The 18357-nt window shown below is 39.2% G+C and overlaps 1 protein-coding gene across 9 annotated transcripts in view; it reads right to left on the reverse strand.

Moving 5' to 3' along the window:
• Positions 1–18357, reverse strand: part of ZNF438 (zinc finger protein 438) — a 190844-nt gene that overhangs the window by 92505 nt on the left and 79982 nt on the right. For all 9 annotated transcript variants that reach the window (XM_063607309.1, XM_034930226.4, XM_003821449.5 and 6 more), the window contains one exon: positions 4267–4343. The gene's annotated coding sequence lies outside the window, so the exon portion shown is untranslated. The remainder of the gene's footprint in view (positions 1–4266; positions 4344–18357) is intronic.

The raw sequence follows: 18357 nt of genomic DNA on the forward strand, positions 1-18357 counted from the left end.
CAATTATCAAATTTAATGCTAAAAATATTAAAATGCATAACATGATTTAGTACATTTCTTCAAATTTCAACTTAATGCTAGGGAACCGTGTGCTAATAACTACTTTATACATGTGATTCTGGCTCTTGGCACAATCATACAGGACTGGGGTTGTGTTATTGCATATATGGGAGGTTATTAAATGCTTTATAATGATTATGTTAAAGGTCATATTCCTCATACACATAACTTCACTTACTATTATGAGTTAGACGGGTACATGAGTAGACAATGGTCTCCTTCCATTAAATGCAAACCGGCTGAAATTACTATTTAAGTTGCCAGGCTGAATGAGTAAAGAGATCAAATTAATGAGGGTGAAACTGTATAATCAGTTTATAAAACAGATCATGCTGAGGTCAAGGCTGACATCACCAGCTCCCACACATCTAACTACACTTAAAAAGGTGGCTCTTCTCTTTATTACCATGACCACTGCTCTAATTCAAGCTGTTTCTTATTTCTCTTCCATTCACATGTAGCTGACAAATCATTTATCTTGGCAAACACCAATTCGATCATGTCACCTGTCTCAGAAACCTCTATAGTCTTCCCAGTGCTTGAGGGACAGAGGCTCAACTCCTCAGGAGGGCATTCATGGTTCTCCTAAATTTGGCCCATTCTTCTAATTCAAGGATTTTCAACCCTGGATGATATCAGAACCACGAGGGGAGCTTTAAAAAACAAACAGGTTTATGTTCCATGCTCCTGAAACTCTATTTACTAGTTCTGGGCTAAGATCTAGGGACTTAATATCTTTAAAAATATCTATGGATGACTCTTATCTACTGCCAGGGTTGAACCAGTGGTCTAATTCCCTGCCCCGCACCCCCATTGTTTCAGCCAACATGAATTAACCACTCTGCTCCGCTCAGTAATGCTTTGTTTGCTTGTGTTGCCAGTCCTCTATTCATGTTGTTAATCCAACCTGGAATATCATTTCCTCTCTAGCTCTTTTTTTTTTTTTTTAGATGGAGTTTCTCTCTTGTTGCCCAGGCTGGAGTGCAATGGCACAATCAGCTCACTGCAACCTCTGCCTCCCAGATTCAAGCGATTCTCCTGTCTCAGCCTCCCGAGTAGCTGGGATTACAGGTGCACGCCACCATGCCTAGCTAATTTGTGTATTTTTAGTAGAGATGGGGTTTCATCATATTGGTCAGGCTGGTCTCAAACTCCTGACCTCAGGTGATCTGCCCGCCTTGGCCTCCCAAAGTGCTGGGATTACAGGCGTGAGCCACCATGCCCGGCCTAGCTCTAGCACTATTCTTCTAAAGCTAAGTGAAATCCCACCAGTATCCTTACAACCATGGGGATATGATATTCCATTCTGATAATCCAAAAGGCATTTTTTATGCTTATGAAGCATTTTATGGCAATTAATCATATATTGTTTTCAATGTGAATGTTTAATATTTTGCTCCCTATATTTCAGACTTCCCAGGGAAGCAAACTTTATTTATTTATTTTGAGATGGAGTCTCACGCTGTTGCCAGGCTGGAGTGCAGTGGCACGATCTTGGCTCAGTGCAACCTCTGCCTCCCAGGTTCAAGTGATTCTCATGCCTCAGCCTCCTGAGTAGCTGGGACTACAGGCATGCACCACCACACCCGGCTAATTTTTTGTATTTTTAGTAGAGACGGGGTTTCACCATGTTAGCCAGGATGGTCTCGATCTCCTGATCTCGTGATCTACCCACCTCGGCCTCCCAAAGTGCTGGGATTAGAGGCATGAGCCACTGCTCTCGGCCTGAAGGCAAACTATAACATCTTTTGTTCCCACTTCCTAGCCCTTAGCATTGACCACAGTATTAAGCATAAGGTAGACACTCATGTGCTCAATACTTATGACTGAATAAATTAAATTCTCTGAAATTTATGAAGTGTTTTTTCTTACAGCATGACAACCTCAATCGTCAACCTTGAGGGTTGTTTATGTGCATACTGGCGTGTTTCTCACTAGAAACATCATTATGCCTATGTAAATGATAATCCCTTGTCCACAAAAACTGATGTGATGTCAAATACAGGGGTGATACCTATAAATGTGTTTTTCTCCCTATAGATAGAAGTATTTTCCATGTTTATATATTCAATTCCCATAAGTTTGTATAGCATCCAAAAGGAGGAATTAGTGAAACAGTCCCTGATCTTTCAATACCTGACTTAAAAACAACCCACCCATGTGAAAGGATAGAGAAAACCCCATTTACCATCCTAATCAACTGTGGGAAAGATCAGAAGAGCAAGTGTCCCTTTGCCCTCAATTTAGGTGACATGAGACTATCAGCAACCTACAGGTAAAAGTCTCTCCTGTAAATACTGAAAACCAAGAAGCTTCTGATGGGAGAGTATCCAATGCTGTCAGAGGTCCAGCTCAGACTCTCCTACTGTTCAACCTGCCCAGAAACTTTCTGTCCTATTTCTAGAGCATGGGAGATATATCTCCATATCCAGAGCTACAATCTCACCACAAAACAGCATTGTACACCGTGGCTGCCCATAGTGAAAGTGGTGCTGGTACCAGTGAGTTAAATAGTCTTGGGAGGGCTGGCTGAGAACCTAACCACTATTTATAACATTGTTTTTGTGGAAAAATACATTCTGCATTCCAAACAACAGAACTAGACATGAACTTTTGGAATACAGTGCACTTCTTGGGTCAGGAACTGACTGTATCTTGTTAACTGCACTAAGGTCAGTATTTTCCTAGGAGAAGATGGCAACCAGGAGTGCAGAACAAAAATGGTTGCCAAGAATATGGAACATATGCATTTATAAGGATGAAAGACAAAGGAAATGATGAGAGAAAAAGCCAGCACACTCTTAATTTATTACATAAATATTTACTAAGCACTATTAAAGGCTATGGTGAAAGCTGTAGGAAACAAAAATCAGACAAGATCTTGGATTTTATAGTCCTTACAATCTAGGGTGGGAGATAAGACAAACATAAACACAAACAATAAAGCTGCACGGTAAAATATGCCACAACAGTGATACAAACAAAACATTAGATGACACTGGCACAGAGAGAAAGAGCTAGTGCTTCTAGCTGGAGTAATCAGAGAACGTGTCATAGAAAGGCTTGCACAGGGTTTCAACGTGCAGAGGAAATAGTGTCAGGGCAGCAGGGGACATCACAGGCAGGAAAACCAGTACAAGTCAAGACAGATGCATGAAGAACAATGAGAGTTCAGAGAATAGGAAAAGCCCAGTTGGCTCAAGTGGGGTACATTTTCAGGATCTTCGTGGGAGGCTTTGAATGCTAGGCAAACGAACATGGATTCCATCCAAGAGGGAGTTGGAAGCCATTAAAGCGTTTTAAAATTACTAAAAGTGGTTCTATATGCAGGTTTATCTAACAATGAACACAGGACAGGGGAAGAGAGAATGAATACAGAAAGATTATTAGGAGATCACTATAAGAGTTGAGGGTGATTAAGATGACCTTTCAAAGATTTTTTACACAAACAGTTAATAAACATTTAAGGTTCAAGTGCTAGTTAATTAACAAAATATTTCTTTAAATAAGAACATATAAATAACTTAGAAAAGTTGTATAAAGCCTTAAAAAACTATGTATATATATTAGCTACAACGCAAAAGCATTGTTTGGCACTTAGGACTTAACGACTAGACTTGATACAAATACAAGGATGATTTTAAGGTGTTAGTCTCACTTAGACAAATAACACCATGAGTTTAAAACTGAACATTTTATTTTATTTTATTTTATTTTATTTTGACATGGAGTCTCGCTCTGTTGCCCAGGCTGGACTGCAGTAGCGTGATCTCAGCTCACGGCAACCTGGGCCTCCAGGGTTGAAGCAATTCTCCTGTCTCAGCCTCCCAAGTAGCTGGGACTACAGGCGCCTGCCACCATGCCCAACTAATTTTTGTAGTTTTAGTAGAGAAGAGGTTTCACCTTGTTGTCAGGCTGGTCTCGAAATCCTGATCTCAGGTGATCCACCCATCTCGGCCTCCCAAAGTGCTGGCATTACAGGCATGAGTCACCATGCCTGGCCAGAACATTTTATTTTTATAAGCATGTGAAATTTAATAAGAAATCATCTTTCCACTATTTCCCAAGACCAGTGATTCAATATACAAGGTGACTAGAAGATATGCTGAGAAATTTGAGAGTTGAGATGTCCAAGTTAGTAAACTTAATTCTTTGCATTTTAAATAAATCTTAAGCTGGTACCAAGCTAGATGTGAGCAGACTTACCTGAAGTGATTTGACGTAGCAAATGTCTTCTAACTTTAACACTTCAGTACTGGATGGGAAATGGCATTCATTTTTATCTGAAAACAAATGTAGTGGAAATAACAAAATTATAAAGAATTTCTAGGTACCTTATAGGAGCCAATTAGATGACTGCACCTGAAAGACCATAAAAGAGTTCTACGAAGTTCTGTAAAATTTACAGTTCTTATACCACGTATAATTTAAGAACCTAAAATAAAAATCTCAAGCTATGCTCAAAGACTTCTAAAATAGGAGATATATTGTCTTCACATATTTTTATTGTCAACCTGCTAAAAATTCTAGAAAATATGTTATTAGATATTTAAGCCTGATTTAAACTGAATTATTTAAAATTTAGCTGGCATTTGTGCCCTACTCAGTATCATGGGGAACAGGGAGCTATGAAACTGAATAAGAGACAGTTTTTGTTCTTAAGAAATACAAACCGCAATAACAGGCAAACATGAAAAACTCTGTATCGAGGCGATGTAGTAAGTGCTACAAGTGACACAAGGTGCTACGGGATTTTGGAGCACGATAATTACTACAGGGAAAATGTGGGAAGGCTCTGCCTTATGGACTGAATACAAAGAGAAAGAGAGAAATGGGGAGGGAGACCGATAAGGACTAGGATTTGGGGCTGAGATTATACTGTAAGAGGTTGAATGCTAGATTCAGTACATGGGGCTTTATTTTATACATAAAGAGGCACCAAGGGTGTTTGGCAGAAAACACATTCAAATTTGTATTTTAAAAGATGGCTCTGGTTTTCAAGTGTAAGTTACCATGAGAAAATTCAAAAAGCAGTGAGATCTATTTTGTTACTACGGTAGTCAAGATGAGAAGAAATCAGAGTAACTGCAATAAAAGTAAAAGGTTTAAAATTCTCTGAAATATACTTGAAAGTGAGAAGCAGAATAACAGCCTAAACAATTATGCAAGACTGAGACGTGAAACCATCACCAACATTCAGTGATATGGTTACAAACATAGGATTCTTAGGCTACAATAGACCTTTCTTTCCAATCAGAATCATGCATTGTTTACATGAACCATGAACTTAAGAAATCAATCAATCCGATGACTTGCGTCATTTCTGATATCCTGTCCTAGAATTTCGTATCTCCAACCTATAATAAAAATCTTATACAAATTTTCTCTAAGGAAGTATCATTTCAGAATCATCTGTGTAGTCTTGTTTGCTGCACTAAGTCAATAGAACAGTTTGCACATCTCCTAAAAGGTTTATTTATTTTAGAAGAGGCCTTCCACAAAATACTGATATCTATCAATGAAGTCACGAAAGAAGAGCAAAAGAAGAGAGCGCCCTGTCCTGCCTTTTCAAGGCAGAAGAACTGAGAAGAACTTAGCAATCACTAGTGACCTTTGGAATACGTTTCAGAAAGGCAATAAAAGTAAACAAAGACTTCCAATTTAAGGAGAAAAAGTGGAATTAACCAATAAATTTTAGTCTTCTAAGAAGTCTGGTATACGTTGAAAGTGAAGCTGAATCTTTAACAAGGTTTTTGTCATTGGTGCTGTTTTTTTTCATTTTTAATTCTAGTAACAGGAAGAAATATAAGGGAGAGTGCTAAATAATGGAACAAATTCAAGAGAAGATGGGAACAAGAACTTTAGTGCAGTTAGTCATGTTAAAGAGAAGAAACAGTTGTTTCTCTATGGTTAGAAATAGAGGAAAGGATGGGTGATGAATACAAACATTTGTGTGTAAGGGAGTAAAGTTGAGGGAATTCAGACCCAATGGCAAGACCATCTATTGAGACAGAGGGAAAGGGAGGAGGAGAGAAGAAGGGAGAAAAAGAGATGAAGAGAAAGTATATGAATGGAAAAAATATTTGAATTTAAGAGTTTTAAGAGAAAAAGATTGCCAGAGAAGAAGAAAACAGAAAAGAGGGGCTTTTAGTATTTAAGATATTGGAACAATTCTGGTTGGCATAACTGAGACAGTTAAAACACTATGAGTTCTGAGTATCAGAAACTCAAAATATGAATTTGGAGAAACAGATTATAGTCACATAGTGTGGGTTGACATTACTTTCAAGCCTGGTGGTGACATCATTGAAGAATTTGGAGCAGTGTCCTGGAAGTCAACCAGTAACAGGAATTAGAAAAGGGAGACGGTAGTGAAAGAGTTATAAGAAAAGGAACTAAGGAACAAAGGTGGCATGCTGAGCCTTGAATTGATACCTAAGTTGTAGGTGACAAAACACCAACCTCTCTCCCTCTTTCTGACACATCTGTTTCGGCAAAAGACTGGCCACATGTGTCAACAGTCTCTGACTCTCAGAACTTGCTTGTCCAAATGCAAATTCATTGTCCAGTCATCTACATAGTAAACACTACAGGGCAAGTTAAGTCAATCCAATTTGAAGGGGTAGGAAGACTAGATGCAAAGCTAGGTGTACTCTTTTACCTAGTTTCTCTATAAACAAAACTGACATTTTCGTTCTTATCTTAAGTCTACTTCTTAAAGAGTTCAGAGGTAAGAATAAAAAAGTGATATAATTAATTGGTCCCTTCAAACTCCACCAACAGGGATGTAAAGTAAATAAATAGAAAGTAGTATGAAGAAAACTATATGGGGGCTGGGTTGAGGGGAGAACTCGCCAGCTACAGTGGTTTTGAATTTCTAGACACATTCAAGGACTTAATACTGAGACCCAGTTCAGTTGATGAATGCCACTAGAGGTGGGGAGATTTCTAATTTAGGAGTTGATACCTCTAACAGATATAGCAGCATTCAGATTTTTTACTTCTTTTGAGTCATTTTTATGCTGTATTTTTCAAGGGAGAGTACTAAATAATGGAACAAATTCAAGAGAAGATGGAACAAGAACGTTAGTGCAGTTAGTCATGTCAAAGAGGAGAAACGGTTGTTTCAAGGAATCTGTTTATTTCATTAAACTGTCGAATGTATTGACATAAAATTGTTCATCATATTTTCTTATCCCTTATATAGTTCCTGGATCTCTATTAATGTTTCCTGTTTATTCTTATATTGTTAATTTGAACTTTCTTTTTTTTTCTTAGTAGGGGTTTATCAGTTTTGTTAATCTTTTCAAAGAAACAACTTTTCATTTTGTGGTTTTGTTGATTTTTTTCTACTTTACAGTACTCTTCCAGATTTTTTTTTTTTTACTGATATTCTGCCTACTTATTCTAGCAATTGAAAGAAAAGTGAGAAAGAGAAGTGTTGAGAAAACTAACTGTAATAGCTTTATCTATTTCTCTTTTCTGTTCTGTCCATTATTGCTTCAAGTATTTTAAGGCTCTGTTAGTATCAGGCTTACAGACATTTAAAATTATGTCTCTTTAATTAATTGATTCTTACATCATTATGAAATATTTCTCAATACTGCTAGTATTATCTCATGTTTTGAAGTTTATTTTATTGGCTAGTAATATAGCTCCCTCCAGTTTTCTTAATGATTAGTATCTGCATGGTATCTCTTTGGATTCTTTTACTTTTTTTATTTTTTTATTTTTTATTTTATTATACTTTAAGTTTTAGGGTACATGTGCACATTGTGCAGGTTAGTTACATATGTATACATGTGCCACGCTGGTGCGCTGCACCCACTAACTCGTCATCTAGCATTAGGTATATCTCCCAATGCTATCCCTCCCCCCTACTCCCACCACACAACAGTCCCCAGAGTGTGATATTCCCCTTCCTGTGTCCATGTGATCTCATTGTTCAATTCTCACCTATGAGTGAGAATATGCGGTGTTTGGTTTTTTGTTCTTGCGACAGTTTACTGAGAATGATGATTTCCAATTTCATCCATGTCCCTACAGAGGACGTGAACTCATCATTTTTTATGGCTGCATAGTATTCCATGGTGTATATGTGCCACATTTTCTTAATCCAGTCTATCATTGTTGGACATTTGGGTTGGTTCCAAGTCTTTGCTATTGTGAATAATGCCACAATAAACATACGTGTGCATGTGTCTTTATAGCAGCATGATTTATAGTCCTTTGGGTATATACCCAGTAATGGGATGGCTGGGTCAAATGGTATTTCTAGTTCTAGATCCCTGAGGAATCGCCACACTGACTTCCACAATGGTTGAACTAGTTTACAGTCCCACCAACAGTGTAAAAGTGTTCCTATTTCTCCACATCCTCTCCAGCACCTGTTGTTTCCTGACTTTTTAATGATTGCCATTCTAACTGGTGTGAGATGGTATCTCATTGTGGTTTTGATTTGCATTTCTCTGATGGCCAGTGATGATGAGCATTTTTTACACCTTATACAAAAATCAATTCAAGATGGATTAAAGACTTAAACATTAGACCTAAAACCATAAAAACCCTGGAAGAAAACCTAGGCATTACCATTCAGGACATAGGCATGGGCAAGGACTTCATGTCTAAAACACCAAAAGCAATGGCAACAAAAGACAAAGTTGACAAATGGGACCTAATTAAACTAAACAGCTTCTGCACAGCAAAAGAAACTACCATCAGAGTGAACAGGCAACCTACAAAATGGGAGAAAATTTTCGCAACCTACTCATCTGACAAAGGGCTAATATCCAGAATCTACAATGAACTCAAACAAATTTACAAGAAAAAAAGAACAACCCCATCAAAAAGTGGGCGAAGGACATGAACAGACACTTCTCAAAAGAAGACATCTATGCAGCCAAAAAACACATGATTCTTTTACTTTTAACCGCTTTGTATATATTTGAAGGGAATATTTTGTAGACAGTATAGTTAGGTCTTGCTACTTTATCCAGCCTGATGATTGCTGTCTGTAGAATATTTAGATCATTTAAACTTAATGTAATTATTTATATGGTTGGATCTGAATGAATTATCTTGTTATTTCCTATTTGTCCCAATCTGTTCTTGTTCCCTTTTCCCTTTTTTTCCTGCCATATTTGAAATTGAATACTTTTTAGTTTTCCATTTTATCTCCACTACTGGCCTATTATAAATATACTTGTATCTTTGTAGCTTTAGTGATTGTGCTCGTGTTTAAAATATGCACATTTAACCTGCCACAACATAACTTCAAATATTATACCACTTCACATACAAAATATAAAAACTTTGTAATAAAATTTATCTATTTCCTCCTTCCTGTCTTTTGTGCTACTGTCATCATAATCTAACTACTGTAGGACTGTTATACTAGAGAAGCTACATGCAGGTCCTCTGGTTGACAGTCCCAGATAAAACTAGGTTTTGGGTTATCTTTGCCAAAGTGACAGAAATGTGATTACAGCTGTCTTTTATCCTCCAGACCGCACCGAGCTCATTCTCGAGTTGAAGGCCACCAAGTGAACTCAGGTGATGCTACATGAAAAAGAATAACCACCAGCTGAACCTGCCCTTTTCTCTGGCCCACAAATTGTGAGGTACAATAAAATGGCTGTGTCTTCAGGGGATGTGTTTAGGTATTTTCTTACACAGAATTAGAGAACCATAACAGAATCTAGTAAAGGGAAGTGGAATTCTGTAATAAAATCTTAAAACATTGCTCTCTTCAAAGCTGTCAGACAGGGACATTTAAGTCTGCAGAGGTTACTGCTGTCTTTTTGTTTGTCTGTGCCCTGCCCCCAGAGGTAAGCCTACAGAGGCAGGCAGGCCTCCCTGAGCTGTGCTGGGCTCCGCCCAGTTGGAGCTTCCAGGCTGCTTTGTTTACCTAATCAAGCCTGGGCAATGGCGGGTGCCCCTCCCCCAGCCTCGCTGCCGCCTTGCAGTTTGATCTCAGACTGCTGTGCTAGCAATCAGCGAGACTCCGTGGGCGTAGGACCCTCCAAGCCAGGTGCGGGATATAATCTCGTGGTGCGCCATTTTTTAAGCCCGTCGGAAAAGCCCGGTATTCGGGTGGGAGTGACCCGATTTCCCAGGTGCCGTCTGTCACCCCTTTCTTTGACTCGGAAAGGGAACTCCCTGACCCCTTGCGCTTCCCAAGTGAGGCAATGCCTCGCCCTGCTTCGGCTCGCGCACAGTGCGTGCACCCACTGACCTGCGCCCACTATCTGGCACTCTCTAGTGAGATGAACCCAGTACCTCAGATGGAAATGCAGAAATCACGTCTTCTGCATCGCTCACGCTGGGAGCTGTAGACTGGAGCTGTTCCTATTCGGCCATCTTGGCTCCTCCGCAGCTGGAGATCTGAGTACGGGCAGACTGCCTCCTCAAGTGGGTCCCTGACCCCTGACCCCTGAGCAGCTTAACTGGGAGGCACCCCCCAGCAGGGGCACACTGACACCTCACATGGCAGGGTATTCCAACAGACCTGCAGCTGAGGGGTCCTGTCTGTTAGAAGGAAAACTAACAAACAGAAAGGACATCCACACCAAAAACCCATCTGTACATCACCATCATCAAAGACCAAAAGTAGATAAAACCACAAAGATGGGGAAAAAACAGAACAGAAAAACTGGAAACTCTAAAAAGCAGAGCACCTCTCCTCCTCCAAAGGAACGCAGTTCCTCACCAGCAACGGAACAAAGCTGGATGGAGAATGACTTCGACGAGCTGAGAGAAGAAGACTTAAGATGATCAAATTACTCTGAGCTACGGGAGGACATTCAAACCAAAGGCAAAGAAGTTGAAAACTTTGAAAAAAATTTAGAAGAATGTATAACTAGAATAACCAATACAGACAAGTGCTTAAAGGAACTGATGGAGCTGAAAGCCAAGGCTGGAGAACTACGTGAAGAATGCAGAAGCCTCAGGAGCCGATGCGATCAACTGGAAGAAAGGGTATCAGCGATGGAAGATGAAATGAATGAAATGAAGCGAGAAGGGAAGTTTAGAGAAAAAAGAATAAAAAGAAATGAGCAAAGCCTCCAAGAAATATGGGACTATGTGAAAAGACCAAATCTACGTCTGATTGGTGTACCTGAAAGTGATGGGGAGAATGGAACCAAGTTGGAAAACACTCTGCAGGATATTATGCAGGAGAACTTCCCCAATCTAGCAAGACAGGCCAACGTTCAGATTCAGGAAATACAGAGAACGCCACAAAGATACTCCTCTAGAAGAGCAACTCCAAGACACATAATTGTCAGATTCACCAGAGTTGAAATGAGGGAAAAAATGTTAACGGCAGCCAGAGAGAAAGGTCGGGTTACCCTCAAAGGGAAGCCCATCAGACTAACAGCGGATCTCTCGGCAGAAACCCTACAAGCCAGAAGAGAGTGGGGGCCAATATTCAACATTCTTAAAGACAACAATTTTCAACCCAGAATTTCATATCCAGCCAAACTAAGCTTCATAAGCGAAGGAGAAATAAAATACTTTACAGACAAGCAAATGCTGAGAGATTTTGTCACCAGCAGGCCTGCCCTAAAAGAGCTCCTGAAGGAAGCGCTAAACATGGAAAGGAACAACCGGTACCAGCTGCTGCAAAATCATGCCAAAATGTAAAGACCATCAAGACTAGGAAGAAACTGCATCAACTAACGAGCAAAATAACCAGCTAACATCATCATGACAGGATCAAATTCACACATAACAATATTAACTTTAAATGTAAATGGACTAAATACTCCAATTAAAAGACACAGACTGGCAAATTGGATAAAGAGTCAAGACCCATCAGTGTGCTGTATTCAGGAAACCCATCTCATGTGCAGAGACACACATAGGCTCAAAATAAAAGGATGGAGGAAGATCTACCAAGCAAATGGAAAACAAAAAAAGGCAGGGGTTGCAATACAAGTCTCTGATAAAACAGACTTTAAACCAACAAAGATCAAAAGAGACAAAGAAGGCCATTACATAATGGTAAAGGGATCAATTCAACAAGAAGAGCTAACTATCCTAAATATATATGCACCCAATACAGGAGCACCCAGATTCATAAAGCAAGTCCTGAGTGACCTACAAAGAGACTTAGACTCCCACACATTAACAATGGGAGACTTTAACACCCCACTGTCAACATTAGACAGATCAACGAGACAGAAAGTCAACAAGGATACCCAGGAATTGAACTCAGCTCTGCACCAAGCAGACCTAATAGACATCTACAGAACTCTCCTCCCCAAATCAACAGAATATACATTTTTTTCAGCACCACACCACACCTATTCCAAAATTGACCACATACTTGGTAGTAAAGCTCTCCTCAACAAACGTAAAAGAACAGAAATTATAACAAAGTATCTCTCAGACCACAGTGCAATCAAACTAGAACTCAGGATTAAGAATCTCACTCAAAACCGCTCAACTACATGGAAACTGAACAACCTGCTCCTGAATGACTACTGGGTACATAACGAAATGAAGGCAGAAATAAAGATGTTCTTTGAAACCAACGAGAACAAAGACACAACATACCAGAATCTCTGGGACGCATTCAAAGCAGCACATAGAGAGAAATTTATAGCACTAAATGCCCACAAGACAAAGCAGGAAACATCCAAAATTGACACCCTAACATCACAATTAAAAGAACTAGAAAAGCAAGAGCAAACACATTCAAAAGCTAGCAGAAGGCAAGAAATAACTAAAATCAGAGCAGAACTGAAGGAAATAGAGACACAAAAAACCCTTCCAAAAATTAATGAATCTAGGAGCTGGTTTTTTGAAAGGATCAACAAAATTGATAGACTGCTAGCAAGACTAATAAAGAAAAAAAGAGAGAAGAATCTAATAGACGCAATAAAAAATGATAAAGGGGATATCACCACCGATCCCACAGAAATACAAACTACCATCAGAGAATACTATAGACACCTCTACGCAAATAAACTAGAAAATCTAGAAGAAATGGATAAATTCCTCGACACATACACCCTCCCAAGACTAAACCAGAAGAAGTTGAATCTCTGAATAGACTAATAACAGGCTCTGAAATTGTGGCAATAATCAATAGCTTACCAACCAAAAAGAGTCCAGGACCAGATGGATTCACAGCCGAATTCTACCAGAGGTACAAGGAGGAACTGGTACCATTCCTTCTGAAACTATTCCAATCAATAGAAAAAGAGGGAATCCTCCCTAACTCATTTTATGAGGTCAGCATCATTCTGATACCAAAGCCGGGCAGAGACACAACAAAAAAAGAGAATTTTAGACCAATATCCTTGATGAACATTGATGCAAAAATCCTCAATAAAATACTGGCAAAACGAATCCAGCAGCACATCAAAAAGCTTATCCACCAGGATCAAGTGGGCTTCATCCCTGGGATGCAAGGCTGGTTCAATATACGCAAATCAATAAATGTAATCCAGCATATAAACAGAGCCAAAGACAAAAACCACATGATTATGTCAATAGATGCAGAAAAAGCCTTTGACAAAATTCAACAACCTTTCATGCTAAAAACTCTCAATAAATTAGGTATTGATGGGACGTATTTCAAAATAATAAGAGCTATCTATGACAAACCCACAGCCAATATCATACTGAATGGGCAAAAACTGGAAGCATTCCCTTTGAAAACTGGCACAAGACAGGGATGCCCTCTCTCACCACTCCTATTCAACAAAGTGTTAGAAGTTCTGGCCAGGGCAATTAGGCAGGAGAAGGAAATAAAGGGTATTCAATTAGGAAACGAGGAAGTCAAATTGTACCTGTTTGCAGACAACATGATTGTATATCCAGAAAACCCCATTGTCTCAGCCCAAAATCTCCTTAAGCTGATAAGCAACTTCAGCAAAGTCTCAGGATACAAAATCAATGTACAAAAATCACAAGCATTCTTATATACCAGCAACAGACAAACAGAGAGCCAAATCATGAGTGAACTCCCATTCACAATTGCTTCAAAGAGAATAAAATACCTAGGAATCCAACTTACAAGGGATGTGAAGGACCTCTTCAAGGAGAACTACAAACCACTGCTCAACGAAATAAAAGAGGATACAAACAAATGGAAGAACATTCCATGCTCATGGGTAGGAAGAATCAATATCGTGAAAATGGCCATACTGCCCAAGGTAATTTACAGATTCAATGCCATCCCCATCAAACTACCAATGCCTTTCTTCACAGAATTGGAAAAAACTACTTTAAAGTTCATATGGAACCAAAAAAGAGCCCGCATCGCCAAGTCAATCCTAAGCCAAAAGAACAAAGCTGGAGGCATCACACTACCTGACTTCAAACTATAGTACAAGGCTACAGTAACCAAAACAGCATGGTACTGGTACCAAAACAGAGGTATAGATCAATGGAACAGAACAGAGCCCTCAGAAATAACGCTGCCTATCTACAACTATCTGATCTTCGACAAACCTGAGAAAAACAAGCAATGGGGAAAGGATTCCCTATTTAATAAATGGTGCTGGGAAAACTGGCTAGACTTATGTAGAAAGCTGAAACTGGATCCCTTCCTTCCACCTTATACAAAAATCAATTCAAGATGGATTAAAGACTTAAACGTTAGACCTAAAACCATAAAAACCCTAGAAGAAAACCTAGGCATTACCATTCAGGACATAGGCATGGGCAAGGACTTCATGTCTAAAACACAAAAAGCAATGGCAACAAAAGCCAAAATTGACAAATGGGATCTAATTAAACTAAAGAGCTTCTGCACAGCAAGAGAAACTACCATCAGAGTGAACAGGCAACCTACAAAATGGGAGAAAATTTTCGCAACCTACTCATCTGACAAAGGGCTAATATCCAGAATCTACAATAAACTCAAACAAATTTACAAGAAAAAAACAAACAACCCCATCAAAAAGTGGGCGACGGACATGAACAGACACTTCTCAAAAGAAGACATTTATGCAGCCAAAAAACACATGAAAAAATGCTCATCATCACTGGCCATCAGAGAAATGCAAATCAAAACCACAATGAGATACCATCTCACACCAGTTAGAATGGCAATCATTAAAAAGTCAGGAAACAACAGGTACTGGAGAGGATGTGGAGAAATAGGAACACTTTTACACTGTTGGTGGGACTGTAAACTAGTTCAACCATTGTGGAAGTCAGTGTGGCGATTCCTCAGGGACCTAGAACTAGAAATACCATTTGACCCAGCCATCCCATTACTGGGTATATACCCAAAGGACTATAAATCATGCTGCTATAAAGACACATGCACACGTATGTTTATTGCGGCATTATTCACAATAGCAAAGACTTGGAACCAACCCAAATGTCCAACAATGATAGACTGGATTAAGAAAATGTGGCACATATACACCATGGAATACTATGCAGCCATAAAAAATGATGAGTTCATGTCCTTTGTAGGGACATGGATGAAATCGGAAAACATCATTCTCAGTAAATTATCGCAAGAATAAAAAACCGAACACCGCATATTCTCACTCATAGGTGGGAATTGAACAATGAGATCACATGGACACAGGAAGGGGAATATCACACTCTGGGGACTGTTGTGGGGTGGGGGTAGGGGGTAGGGATAGCATTGGGAGATATACCTAATGCTAGATGACGAGTTAGTGGGTGCAGTGCAGCAGCATGGCACATGTATACATATGTAACTAACCTGCACAACATGCACATGTACCCTAAAACTTAAAATATAATAATAAACACACACACACACACACACACACACACACACACAAAACAAACAAACATGTGGCATTGGCTTTGGGACCAGAGGTGAGCAGAAGCTGGAAGTGACTTAAGAAGACTGTTAGTGAAGGTTCGAACAACATTAATGAAAACCTTATGGTGGATAGATGAATAACTCTTCTTATGCAGTGGGAAGTTTGTAACACTGTTCCTCACATGAAATAGAAAAGACAAAATAGGCCGGGCACAGTGGCTCACACCTGTAATCCCAACACTTTGGGAGGCGAAGGCGGATGGATCATGAGGTCAGGAGTTCGAGACCAGCCTGGCCAACATGGTGTAATCCCTTCTCTACTGAAAATACAAAAAATTAGCTGGACGTGGTGGCGGGCACCTGTAATCGCAGCTACTCAGAAGGCTGAGGCAGGAGAATCACTTGAACACGGGAGGTGGAGGTTGCATTGAGCCAAGATCGCACCACTGCACTCCAGCCCAGGTGACAGTGCGAGACTGTTTAAAAAAAAAAAAAAAAGACAAAATATACCCCCATAAAGTGGTAAATTTGGCTAAGAAGATTTCTAGGCGAAAGGTTGAAAGTGGTGGTCTTCTTTAGCTATCTATAAGTTATGGATACACAAACTGATGAAAGAACTGTTTCATTTTCAAGTAGAAGTTAGAGGAAAATTTTTAAAGAACCAGGACTTGATCTTTTCAAAACTAAACAGTTTCTCATCCCCATTATCTCTAGAAAGAAATGTAAGAAAAAGCTTCAGAGTTACAGAATTACTATTAAGGCTTGGGGCCTACTACCAGTAAAGCGTGGTTTCAGGATAAAAATCTCTACAGCATGGCTGTAAAATACCTTGTTGAGACTGAAAGACTAAAATCGTATCTAGTTCAGTTCTAAGAATCTTAAGAGTATGACACTTAGATTCTGTTCTAAGGCAAAAGGCCTCTAAGAATCTTGATGATGTGCACTTTGGACTCTTAAATAGACAGAAAAGCTCATAGGAATATTATGGGTGTTGTTTCAAAATACCTTGACTCAGTATGAAAGAAAAAAAATGACTCTCTAAAATAAATGTGGGTGGGCCTCTGATTAATGGAGTGGGCTACAATTTGATACACAGGAAGCCCACAAAGTTTTAAAAAACATTATATCAGCTTGCACTGAAAGGGACAGAGATAGTGCAAAATGAAAACAGGCTTTTGGACTCTCAAATTTCTACAGGCAGAAAGGCTGAAAAGGCTACTCAGTTGCAAAAAATGACCATTTCTTACAGAAAAAGGATGACTCTAAATTGAGAGAGCAAAACCTGGAGCCAGGGAGAATCATTATCAGGAGGCAAGAATAGCCTAATAAAAGAACTAACATCAGTATATCAAAATTTCTATGGACCAGTAAAGCTGTATGTTTCCTGTTTCCCTATTTGTGAATGGGAATGTTTACTGCAGCTATTCTATGACTGCCTCTTCATTATATTGTTGGGTAGTTGTCTCTTCAGCTACACCTGAGAAGATTCCTGAACAGTGTACTTGTTGTAAATAACAAGTTCTTGAACTTTAAGACTCAGGGTAAAGAAGAGTTGGAAAATAATTTTGGGATTCTTGGAGGTGGGTGAGTAAATAAGGAACATAGGAAGAGACTGAATCATTTGTGACCAGATAGTGGACTGTGGTGGATTAAAGACGGCCACAAATGTTTTGATACTTCTTCCACTGGAAGGTCATGCCTATGTCTTCTCTCACTAAAACTGGAAGAACTCTGTGACTCCTTTGACCAACAGAATATAGTGGAAGTGATATGGTACCATTTTTCAGTTTTAGGCTTTAAGACACTGGCAGCGTCCACTTTCTATCTCCACGAAAATTCTCTCTAGAAGCCGGAAGCCACAATAATAAGTCTGACTATGCTAAGACTACCATGCTAGAAAGGTCATGTAGACTTAGCCTTCCACCTCTGCCCAGGCACCCTGTATATATGTATCTTGAATCCTCCAGAGAATTCCATCCACCAGCAGAATACCACCCAGTGATCTCAGTCAACGAAACATGCAACCAAAAGTCACCAAGCTGGGACCTGCCTGAATTTTCAACCCATAGAACAATGAGCTAAATGAGACTTGCTGTTTTACACCACTGAATATTGGGGCATTTTATTAGGTAGTAACATATTATTACAACGTTGATTTTTGTAACTTATTTTTTTTTTTTAGTTGTTCCAGAAGCCACAATGTCCCATTACCACCTTCTACAACCTAACTGAAAGCAGAAACCTGAACCTAGTGATTTTGCAGAAGCAATTTGCAAAGTTCACTATAAGGTAAAATTATTTCTGAGAGGCCAATTTTCTCTGAGATATTCTAAAACAAACAATTTTCCAAACACAATATACTCCAACTAAATCACTGCAATTATAACCAACCATTTTCGTCTTACTAAATAAACTATTGTACATAGATAATCAAGCCAAAGGATTCATGCTCAGGCTCTCCTTCAGTTCATTTAACACAGTTATTCAGTCACTTTCTCATGATTGAAGCAAGAGTGGGATTACAAATAGAAAAT

Source organism: Pan paniscus, chromosome 8 (genome assembly GCF_029289425.2).
Source record: "Pan paniscus chromosome 8, NHGRI_mPanPan1-v2.0_pri, whole genome shotgun sequence".
Classification (NCBI taxonomy): domain Eukaryota; kingdom Metazoa; phylum Chordata; class Mammalia; order Primates; family Hominidae; genus Pan; species Pan paniscus.